A 10942-nucleotide genomic window follows, 5' to 3' on the forward strand; every position below is an offset into this window, starting at 1 on the left:
TTATAGGAAGGGTGTGGCAGCTTTAGAGAGGGAGCAAAGGAGATTTACCAGGATGCTGCCTGGATTGGAGAGCATGTCATATGAGGATAAGTTGAGTGAGCTCGGGCTTTTCTCTTTGGAGAGGAGGAGGAGAGGTGACTTGATTGAGGTGCACAAGATGATAAGAGGCATAGATCGAGTGGACAGTCAGAGACCTTTTCCCAGAGCGACAATGGTTAACACGAGGGGACACAAGTTTAAGGTGATTGGAGGAAGATATAAGGCGGATGTCATAAGTTTTTTTATACAGAGAGTGGTGGGTGCGTGGAACACACTACCTGCAGTGGTTATTGGGGCAGATACATTAGGGACATTTAAGAGACTCTTAGATACACGCATGAATGATAGAGAAATGGAGGGCTATGTGGGAGGGAAGGGGTAGATAGATCTTAGAGCAGGATAAAATGTCGGTACAACATTGTGGGCCGAAGGGCCTGTACTGTGCTGTAATGTTCTATGTTCTATTCCCCTTAAATATTTCACCTTTCACCCTAAACCTATGACCTCTAGTTCTAGTCTGGAGGGGAAAAACCCTGTCTATTCCTCTAATAATTTTGTGTACCAATATAAGACCTCCCCTCATTCTCCTGTAATCCAGGGAATAAAGTCCAAACCTATTCAGCCTTTCCCTGTAACTCAGGTCCTCAAGTCCTGGCAACATCCGTGTAAATTTTCTCTGCACTCTTTCAAACTTGTTGATATCTTTCCTGTAGGTAGGTGACCAGAACTGCACACAATACTCTAAATACGGCCTCACAAACGTCTTGCACAAATTCAACAAAGCACCTGTATCATGGAGGGTCGTGGCTGTCACATGACCGCACAGCCCATTACCTGGTCGGAAGACACACCACTGCCAATCAAGGTTTGGCCCTGCCCCACCCATCAGCGCACACCTGACCTTTGTAATCGATTAGTCCTTGCTGGCACTGGGCCATTGGCCTCTGTATATTACCTGGGCTGGACCCCCAGCCCTCCAGCACTATAAAGAGTGCCACATGTGCCCAGTTCGCTCTCTTTTGCCTGCCCCGAGGGATCACCCTGCTTCATCCCAGGCCAAGGAACCGTGGAATGGCGCTGGAGAGGTGTTGGTGAAATGTGCACTATTAATAGGGTTGGGAGCGTTCTAGTTAGTATCCTGGTAGTATAGAGCCATGCCTGCACTGAGGCAAGGGGTGGCGGGTATCGTATTGTTTTTCCTTGATTGTTTGTACCCAGTTCAGGGAGTGTGTGTGTGTATTTTACCCCCGTTGCGATTTTCCCAAACTCGCTATCAGCCGTGCGTGCGTGTTATCCCCATTACCCTTCCCCCGTGTTCATCTTTTGTAAATAAATCATTTATCTCTAAGACTGTGTTCAGAGTCCTCGCCTTCTGAGACCCTGAATCTGTGAATCTGTTTCACAACATTTGGCGCTGCAAGCAGGGTCTCAAAGGTCTTGGCTGAACACAGACACGGGGAGGGATATTCTGGAACAGGGTCAACAAAGCCAGTGCAGGCACCGAGGATAGGATTCCCGGGTGGACCAACAAGAGGGATGGATTTGGGAGCTTGGCCAGCATGCCGGCAGACCACGGCAAACCAGTGGACTGGGGCAAGCAGTTAGACCCGCACGGTGAGAAACTGGGGCACCACATGGTCGCCCTTCTCCAGAGGTTGGGGTTCCCCAAGGCTAAGGGGAGTCAAAGGTGTGCCTTCTGTCCCTCCTGAGATGCCAGGTCAGGATTACTGGCCAGATACAGGATATGTGTCTCCAAAAAGACCAGGAGATCGAGGTGCTCCAGCAGCGCTGCTGTATGCTGCAGGAGGCAGTCCAGGCTGCCCAGACCCAAGCCAACTACCTCAAGGCCGGAAGTACTGAGGTCGCCTGCAGGCTGATCCAAATGCAGCAGGCGCAGACAGCTCGCTGGTCTGGCTGGCAGCCGGACCCACTCAAAATTCGAGCCCTTGTCCAGCGCGGCGACAAGCTGGACGCATGGCTGGGGGATGGGGATATATGGATAGATACTGACGAGGAGGGGGTGCCCGAGGAGCCTGGGTCCCATCACACCCGCCCTTCCCCCTACGCACCCAAACCCCTGCATGCTCAACCCCTGATCACGCGGTCCCAGGTCTGCCACGGAAGGGAGGGGAATGGGGATGAGGCCCTCACAGGGGGAAGTGCCCGTGGTCCCTCCGAGACTACGGAGACCCAGGATTTCTCAGCCAAGGAGCTGACTCAGCTGGCGGATTGATACCTCCAGCGGCCAGGTGAGCACCTAGCTGCATGGCTGCTCCGACTGTGGGATGAGGGGGCCCCCAACGTGAGCCTCTCTCACCAGGAAGCGAGTGCCCTGGGGAGTCTGTCCAACCAGCAGAGTGTCAACAATGCCCTACTGGTGCCATAGGATAGGATCTGGGACAGCGCTACCCTATGGGATCGTGTGGTGAATGCCGTGAGGGTCCGGTACCCTACCCTTCTCGATTGGGATTTATACGGGTGACCGCAATGGAATACGGTCAGTGAGGGCACCGGGGTCATTAGGGAGTGGGTGCTGGTGAACGGCATTTACAAGAGGGCCGGCGATCGCAACTTTTTAGAAAACACCAGGGTGACCAGCGCACTAGCGGGATACCTGGTCACCACGATTTGTGGACCGAAGGGCCTGGATTGTGCTGTAGATGTTTCTATGGTCCCGCCCCTCATGGGACCAGCTAATGGGAAGACCATGCGGGACGCCATCACCCTCCTGGAAGGGCTAGAGTACATGCAGCGGGGGGCACCCACCCAGGTCCGTAGGGCAAAGACGAGGGCTGGAGTCACAACCCCTCATTTTACATGCAAATGGCTATTCTTGGACCTGTTGTGCGCAGGGGTGGACCGTGCCAGCATAGATGGGATCCCGACCTCCGCCATTTACACGCTGTGGAAAGAGCTTTGGGGGGCGGGGGGAGCATCTGGCCAGGGGAAAACCCACAACCACCCCGGGATCAAGCCCGACACAGGGGTCACCCCCAACCTCCAGGCCACGCGGGCTGCCCCCGATGACCCTGCTTCTGTCTCTCCCCCACTCGAAGCAATCTCTCCTACCCTCAGGGCTGAGCTCTGGGACCTGCTGATACAGGAAATAGCCAATCCCCGCCAGCAGGAACCTTCACCCACAGGGTGGCAGACCTCCACCCCCCTCCCACAGGATGAAGGCCAGGGGTCCTGGCACATTTGTTCCACCGCCCTCTCCTGCCCAGGAGACCTGAGGCCACATATACCCATCACTGTACATTGGGGAAGGGGGAACATACAGAGGTGGATGGCACTCATCGACACAGGTGCCCAACACACCATCATCCCGGGCGACACAGATGCAAAGGGACACAGACGCAAATAGTGGGGTTAGGGGGGATTCCCTTTTACCTGCGAGGGAAGTCACGATCCGCATGGCCATCGGGAACCAACCTCCTCAACCCATAACAGTGTTGATAACGGCTTCACCTGAGTGCATTCTGGGAATCAATGTTTTAGAGGGACATTCGGGGTCGCACGGGCTACAGTCGTAGTTGGGGCAGCCAAACGGTAACCAGTTGTTGTCCTTCCTCCCTCCAAGGTCGTCTGTAGCCGACAGTACAGAGTGCCGGGGGGACACTGAGATATCACTGAGGCCGTCCAAGCCCTACTGCAGGAGGGCATCATTAGACCCGCAGCCTCTCCCTTCAACGGTCCTGTCTGGCCCGTCTGCTAAAAGAATGGGATGTGGCTCATGACAATGGACTACAGACACCTCCACGAGTCTGCCCCCACTCTTGCTGCAGCCATGCCAACATAGTGACCCTAGTGGAGGACATTGCGGGGTGCCCGGACAAGCCTTGGCATGCAGTGGTGGATTTAGATATTCATAGCCCCACTATCTGCGATGGTTTAATCTCCTGCAAGAAAGCCACGTTCTTTTGGGGACCCAACCAACAGGCTGCTTTTGAAACAGCAAAGCGAGCTGTGGAACAAGCACTGCCACTTGCTCCCAGCCAGACAGGTGTCCCTTTTGAATTACAGGTATCAGCCAGTGAGACGGTCACTGAATGGAGCCTCTGGCAGAAGATCCAAGGGCGCAGAGTTGCTTATGAATTTGCCAGCATCATTAGTAGATCCGACTGCTGGATTTGGGTGCAAACCCCAGCACACGCCGATGAAGCTCTGCCACTTACGCCGATCCCCTGGATGACTTTCAGATGAACTGTTTACATAGACTTTTTGCTCCTGTGGGTTTTGGCAGATCTGTCTTGGGGGGGTGGGTGGGGGGAGCCCAATGGCAGTCCCCCACCACTCCGCTCACCACTACATAACGTACTTCCAGCGATCCCCGATGGGGTGGGTGTTTCACGAACTGGTATTTCCCTCCCTACAATTTGACCTCCACCCAAGTTCCGACTCTCAGGGTCATTCCACAGCCAGTGAGCAGACCTAAGGAATGCTGGGTCTGCATTCCTTAGGTCTGCTTAGGGTGGAACCGAATGAGCACGGTTCCACCCTTTCAGTCGGTCACAGTGACTGCAAGTGAAACCGGTATCCGGGTGCCCCAGTGACCACTGCCGATGGTGCCGCCAAGCTGGGGGCTCCCTGGACTTTGAAGGGGACCCACTGGATTTGCGGCCACCGTGCCTACCCCGTGGCTCCCCACGAGCTGGTACCATTGCTGCTTTCCAGTGTTTGTGGTGCCCTATATCCACACTCCAGATGACCTTGGGGAGCACCCGGCATACAGCGGCCGTCGGGACAAGAGGGCCATTACGGAGGCAGAGAGGTTTTGGATGATAGCCTTTCTCACATATGGCACAGCCCGATTGTCCCGTGAGGTCATCCAGATGGCCAGCATGCTCGAGACGCTGGCCAACGAAACAACAGTGGCACTGCAACACACCGAAGACGCCGTGACATGTCCGGTGACAGAGCTGATGGCCATCAGGATGGTCGCCCTGCAGAATCGAATGGCTCTGGATTACCTACTCGCTGCTGATGGTGGTACTTGTGCAGTGATTGGTCAGGAGTTCTGTACATTTATCCCTGATGAATCAAGGAATATCACCGACTTGACTGCTCATATTTGGAACTCGGTGGCTAAAATTCAAAAAGCGAGGGACCAGCTCCTACAGCACGACACCTCATGGGAAAACTGGTGGCCGTTTGGTTCTCTGGGGGGATGGTGGGCAACTGTCGTCCACTGGGTGACTGCTCTCACTCTCGTTATTGCTGTCTGTATATCATGCTGTGTGTGCCAGGTTATCAAGAGCACGTCTGCCTTTCATTAGTGCTGACATATACATAGTTTTAGGCTTAGAAATAGTTATTACCATGATTGACTGTGGTGTGACTTCCGAGGGGTGGATTGTATTGTCGGAGGATCGTGGCTGTCCGTGACAGCACTGCCCCTACCCGGTCGAAAGACACACCACTGCCAATCAATGTTTGGCCCTGCCCACCCACCCATATGTGGAAAGTTAAAATCACCTATTATCACAACCTTCTTTTTCTTAAAACTGTCTGCTGTCTACAAATGTCTCCTCTAAATCCCACTGACTATTGGGAGGGTCTATAATATGGTCCCAATAATGTGGACGTCCTTTTTTTATTGCTCAGTCCCACCTATAATGCCTCAGAACCCCGGAACACTGAGCTGCCAGTCCTGCCCCTCCTGCAACCAAGTCTCACTAATGGCTACGACATCATAATTCCATGTCCGGATCCATGCACTAAGTTTATCTCCCTTACTTACAATACTCCCTGCATTGAAATAGGTCCCACCATGTCAAACCTTTTGGTTTCCATCTTTGCTTGTAGTCTTAACATCTGCTCTCCGCACAGCCTGTCCACTTGCCACTCTGGTTCCCACCCGCCCCCCACCCCCCACCAAGCACCACCAGCAAACCTTCCCACAAGGATATTGGCCCCCCTTCAGTTCAGGTGCAAACCATCCCATTTGTACAGATCCCACCTGCCCTGGAAGAGAGCCCAATGATCTGACAATCTGAAGCCCTCCCTCCTGCACCATCTGCTTAGTCACATGTTAAACTGCACTGTATTCCTATTTCTTGCCTCACGAGTACGTGGCACAGGTAGCAGTCCTGAGATCACCACCCAAGGTCATGTCTTTTAACTTAGCACCTAACTCCCTGAATTCACTTTGCAGGACCTCATCACTTTTCCTGCCTATGTCATTGGTACCAACATGTACCACGACCTCTGGCTGCTCTCCCTCCCCCTTAAGTATGCTGTGGACTCCATCTGAGACATCTCTGACCCTGGCACCTGGGAGGCAGCATACCATCCGAGAGTCTTGTTCTTGTCCACAGAACCTCCTGTCTACTCCCCTGACCAATGAATCCCCTGTCACTACTGCTCGCCTCTCCCCCCCCGCCACTTCCCTTCTGAGCCACAGAGCCAAACTCAGTGCCTGAGACCTGACCGCTGTGGCTCTCCCCCGGTAGGTCGTTTCCCTGCTTCCCCCCCCCCAACACTATTTAAAATAATGTTGCTGAGGGGACGGCCACAGGGCTACCCGGCACTGACGGCCTCTTCCCTTTCCCTCGCCTGACGGTCACCCAGCTACCTGCCTCCTGCAACTTAAGTATAACTGCTTCCCTGTAGCTCCCATCAACCCCTCAGTGTCCCGCATGATCCCAAAGGTGCTCCAGCTCCAGTTCCCTAACACAGCCTGTAAGGAGCTGCAGCGATGCACTTCTCGCAGGTGTTGTCATCGGGGACATGAGTTCTCCCTGACTTCCCGCATCCTGCAAGCGGAGCACACACTGCCCTGGGTGTCATTCCCACTGCTCAACCAGCGCAATAACAAATAAAGAGAACTTAACGGAACTTCACCTCTGCCTCTATTCACCGAAACCTCAGTCCCCCACTCTGACACTGACCCACTCCGACACTGACCCATTCCGACACTGACCCACTTGACACTGACCCATTCCAACACTGACCCACTCCGACACTGACCCACTCCGACACTGACCCACTCGACACTGACCCACTCGACACTGACCCATTCTGACACTGGCCCACTCGACACTGACTCACTCGACACTGACCCTCTCGGACACTGACCCTCTTGGACACTGACCCACGCCGACACTGACCCACTCGACACTGACCCACTCGACACTGACCCACTCCGACACTGACCCACACCGACTGACCCACTCCGACACTGACCCTCTCAACACTGACCCTCTCGGACACTGACCCTCTCGGACACTGACCCACTCGACACTGACCCACTCAACACTGACCCACGCCGACTGACCCACTCCGACACTGACCCACTCCGACACTGACCCACTCCGACACTGACCCTCTCGACACTGACCCTCTCGACACTGACCCACTCCGACACTGACCCTCTCGGACACTGACCCTCTCGACACTGACCCACTCCAACAACGGCTACTCCACAAAACGATGCTTTCTCCCTCCAACCATTCCCGGTAACCCATCAACTGGAAAATCTCATTTCAACCCACTTTTGGTTTTTTTTGCCAGTCTCGTGTCTCCTGGCTTTTGACCCCTGCTGCAATGCAACAATTTCTCTCTAATCTGTCTCCACCCTCCTTTGGAACCTGATCACAGCCCCAGTGAACATCTCACTGGGTGTTCAGTTTCCTCTTCCTCTGATCACAGCCACGTTCGTTGGTAAGTTCCTTCGACTTTTGCACTTTGTGTGTAGTTTGTGACTCCGACAGACTCGTCAACATCCTGCTTGTTCCCAACCCACGGCCAGCTGCCCCTTCCCAAATATCACCGCTTCCCTCTCTGGGACTTCTCCATGTCCCACGCCAAGGCTGCCCGGCTGACTTCCCTCGGAAGTTGACCGAGGTGGCTGGTGCTCGCTGCCAACACCCAGCATTCTGGCCAAGCAGCTCCCCGGAGCGGGGGGCGGCCACGGTGGCCAGGCTCCCCTTGCACTAGTGGAAGACCCAAGTGGGCGGAACTGTCTGGGTTCATTCTGAGGCCACAGGTCCGTGACACTTGGCAAGGACATGTCACTGGCCACAGGCACGTCATTGATCGGTGACTGAACATTTAACGGAAGTGTCTGTGGAGCGGAAAGAAACGACACCGAGACCGACGGAATGGAGCCCCGGGTTCACTGGAGCTTCCCCCACACTCATTGTCCTACCACCTCGGCATCCAACCGGTCAAGGCTGGGGAAGCTTTTGGACAGCCGCAACTAACCTCCGCAAGGGTAACCGCACCAGGTGGTCAGCGCTGCAGAACCTGGAGAGCAGCCGGTGAGGACACAGACGGCGAGGGCCGACTCCACAGGCTCCAAGCACGGGAGCGAGGGCAGCTCTGGCCACCCGAGGCAGGAGACCGAGGTAGTGAGGGGCACCAACTGTGGACCCCGGGAGCCCGGTGAAGACGCCCGTGACCTGGGACAGACGCACAGTGAGTGAGGTCTCGCATGATTAACTGTGTGTGTGTGTGAGCGAGGCTGAGTTTGCACTGGGATCCGACCGTGTCCTTTGGTTTGCCGCGGGGGTAGAGGGCACCCGGGTAAAACACACGCAGAGGGCTGTTGGTCGAAGTGCTGGGACAGAGTAGGAGCCGGGACCCGGGCTCCGATGACAAGTTGCCGCAAGGTGCTCGGAAGTCGGAGCCCGGCCACCCCGTGCCCCTGAACACCCCGTGCCCCTGAACACCCGGCCCGTGTCCCTGAACACCCGGCCCGTGCCCCTGAACACCCCGTGCCCCTGAACACCCCGAGCCCCTGAACACCCGGCCCGTGTCCCTGAACACCCCGTGTCCCTGAACACCCGGCCCGTGTCCCTGAACACCCCGTGTCCCTGAACACCCGGCCCGTGTCCCTGAACACCCGGCCCGTGCCCCTGAACACCCCGTGTCCCTGAACACCCGGCCCGTGTCCCTGAACACCCCGTGTCCCTGAACACCCGGCCCGTGCCCCTGAACACCCCGTGTCCCTGAACACCCCGTGTCCCTGAACACCCGGCCCGTGTCCCTGAACACCCGGCCCGTGCCCCTGAACACCCCGTGTCCCTGAACACCCGGCCCGTGTCCCTGAACACCCCGTGACCCTGAACACCCCGTGTCCCTGAACACCCGGCCCGTGCCCCTGAACACCCCGTGTCCCTGAACACCCCGTGACCCTGAACACCCCGTGTCCCTGAACACCCGGCCCGTGTCCCTGAACACCCGGCCCGTGCCCCTGAACACCCCGTGACCCTGAACACCCGGCCCGTGCCCCTGAACACCCCGTGCCCCTGAACACCCCGTGTCCCTGAACACCCCGTGACCCTGAACACCCCGTGCCCCTGAAAACCCCGTGTCCCTGAACACCCCGTGACCCTGAACACCCGGCCCGTGTCCCTGAACACCCCGTGACCCTGAACACCCCGTGTCCCTGAACACCCGGCCCGTGTCCCTGAACACCCGGCCCGTGCCCCTGAACACCCCGTCTCCCTGAACACCCGGCCCGTGTCCCTGAACACCCGGCCCGTGCCCCTGAACACCCCGTGTCCCTGAACACCCCGTATCCCTGAACACCCCGTGTCCCTGAACACCCGGCCCGTGTCCCTGAACACCCCGTATCCCTGAACACCCCGTGTCCCTGAACACCCCGTATCCCTGAACACCCGGCCCGTGTCCCTGAACACCCCGTGTCCCTGAACACCCGGCCCGTGCCCCTGAACACCCCGTGTCCCTGAACACCCCGTATCCCTGAACACCCCGTGTCCCTGAACACCCGGCCCGTGTCCCTGAACACCCCGTGTCCCTGAACACCCCGTGTCCCTGAACACCCCGTATCCCTGAACACCCCGTGTCCCTGAACACCCGGCCCGTGCCCCTGAACACCCCGTGTCCCTGAACACCCGGCCCGTGTCCCTGAACACCCGGTCCGTGCCCCTGAACACCCCGTATCCCTGAACACCCCGTGTCCCTGAACACCCCGTATCCCTGAACACCCGGCCCGTGCCCCTGAACACCCGGCCTGAGCTGCAGGTGTCCCTCCAGAACCGGAGCAGAGGCAACGATCAGGACTTGGGCCGTGAACGGGGTGTTTTGAAACCTCGCGGAGGCCGGTGGTTGGGGATGAGGGGGAGCTCCGCCAGGCGGCCCCGAGGGGTGTGAGGCGCATCCCGCGGGCAGTGCTGGCGGCGGACGGGCTGGGAATGTGGCGCTTTCCCTGACGTCAGGCAGCTGCAGGCGGAGAGATGGGAGGAACGCCCGGGGAAGGAGCAGCATCGGCGGGGCAGGGGTGTGAGGGACGGCGGCCGTCAGTGGTCGGCAGCGGGGAAGCTGAGGTTCGGCGACCAGGGAGACCGGGTGGCAGCGAGCGGGAGCACAGGCATCGGGTGACTGGCCCGACGGCACGGGGCGGCAGCGGCGTGTGGCCCGGGATCCGTGCGGCGGGTCGGAGGTGCGCCCACTGCCAGAGGGCTGTGCGGGGGGCAGCGGAGCCGCCGGCCAGCTCCTAGCTACCGGTGCGGGTGAATGGGACCGAGCTGCCGGCCGGCCGTGGGGTGGAGGAGGCAGCCCTCACGGTGCTGGGGGCGAGGACGAGTGGGGGACCCGCCTCCGCTCCGGGAGGAAGGGTCCCTGAGCGCCCGCGGAATTCCGCTCCGCCCCAGCGTATCTCCCGGTGACAAGCCGCAGGAAGGGCCACACAGCCCATTCATCCCACAAAGGACAGGGAGCGGTCGGCTCCCGCAGGTTCTTGTGCTTGGGGGCAGGAACGCAGGGTGTGGGGTCTGTGCTGAGGGTCTCTGGGGGGACCCCCGCTGCAACGGCTTGAAAACTCCCCAAGAACTTGCCGAGGTGCCGAGGGAGCAGCCGTGGCTCAGGGCGTGAGACCCCCGGACATGTTCCCCAGGCCTGCCCCTGACACTGGGTCTGTCTGCAGCAGCTCAGCCCT

This window comes from Pristis pectinata, chromosome 24 (assembly GCF_009764475.1).
Source record: "Pristis pectinata isolate sPriPec2 chromosome 24, sPriPec2.1.pri, whole genome shotgun sequence".
Classification (NCBI taxonomy): domain Eukaryota; kingdom Metazoa; phylum Chordata; class Chondrichthyes; order Rhinopristiformes; family Pristidae; genus Pristis; species Pristis pectinata.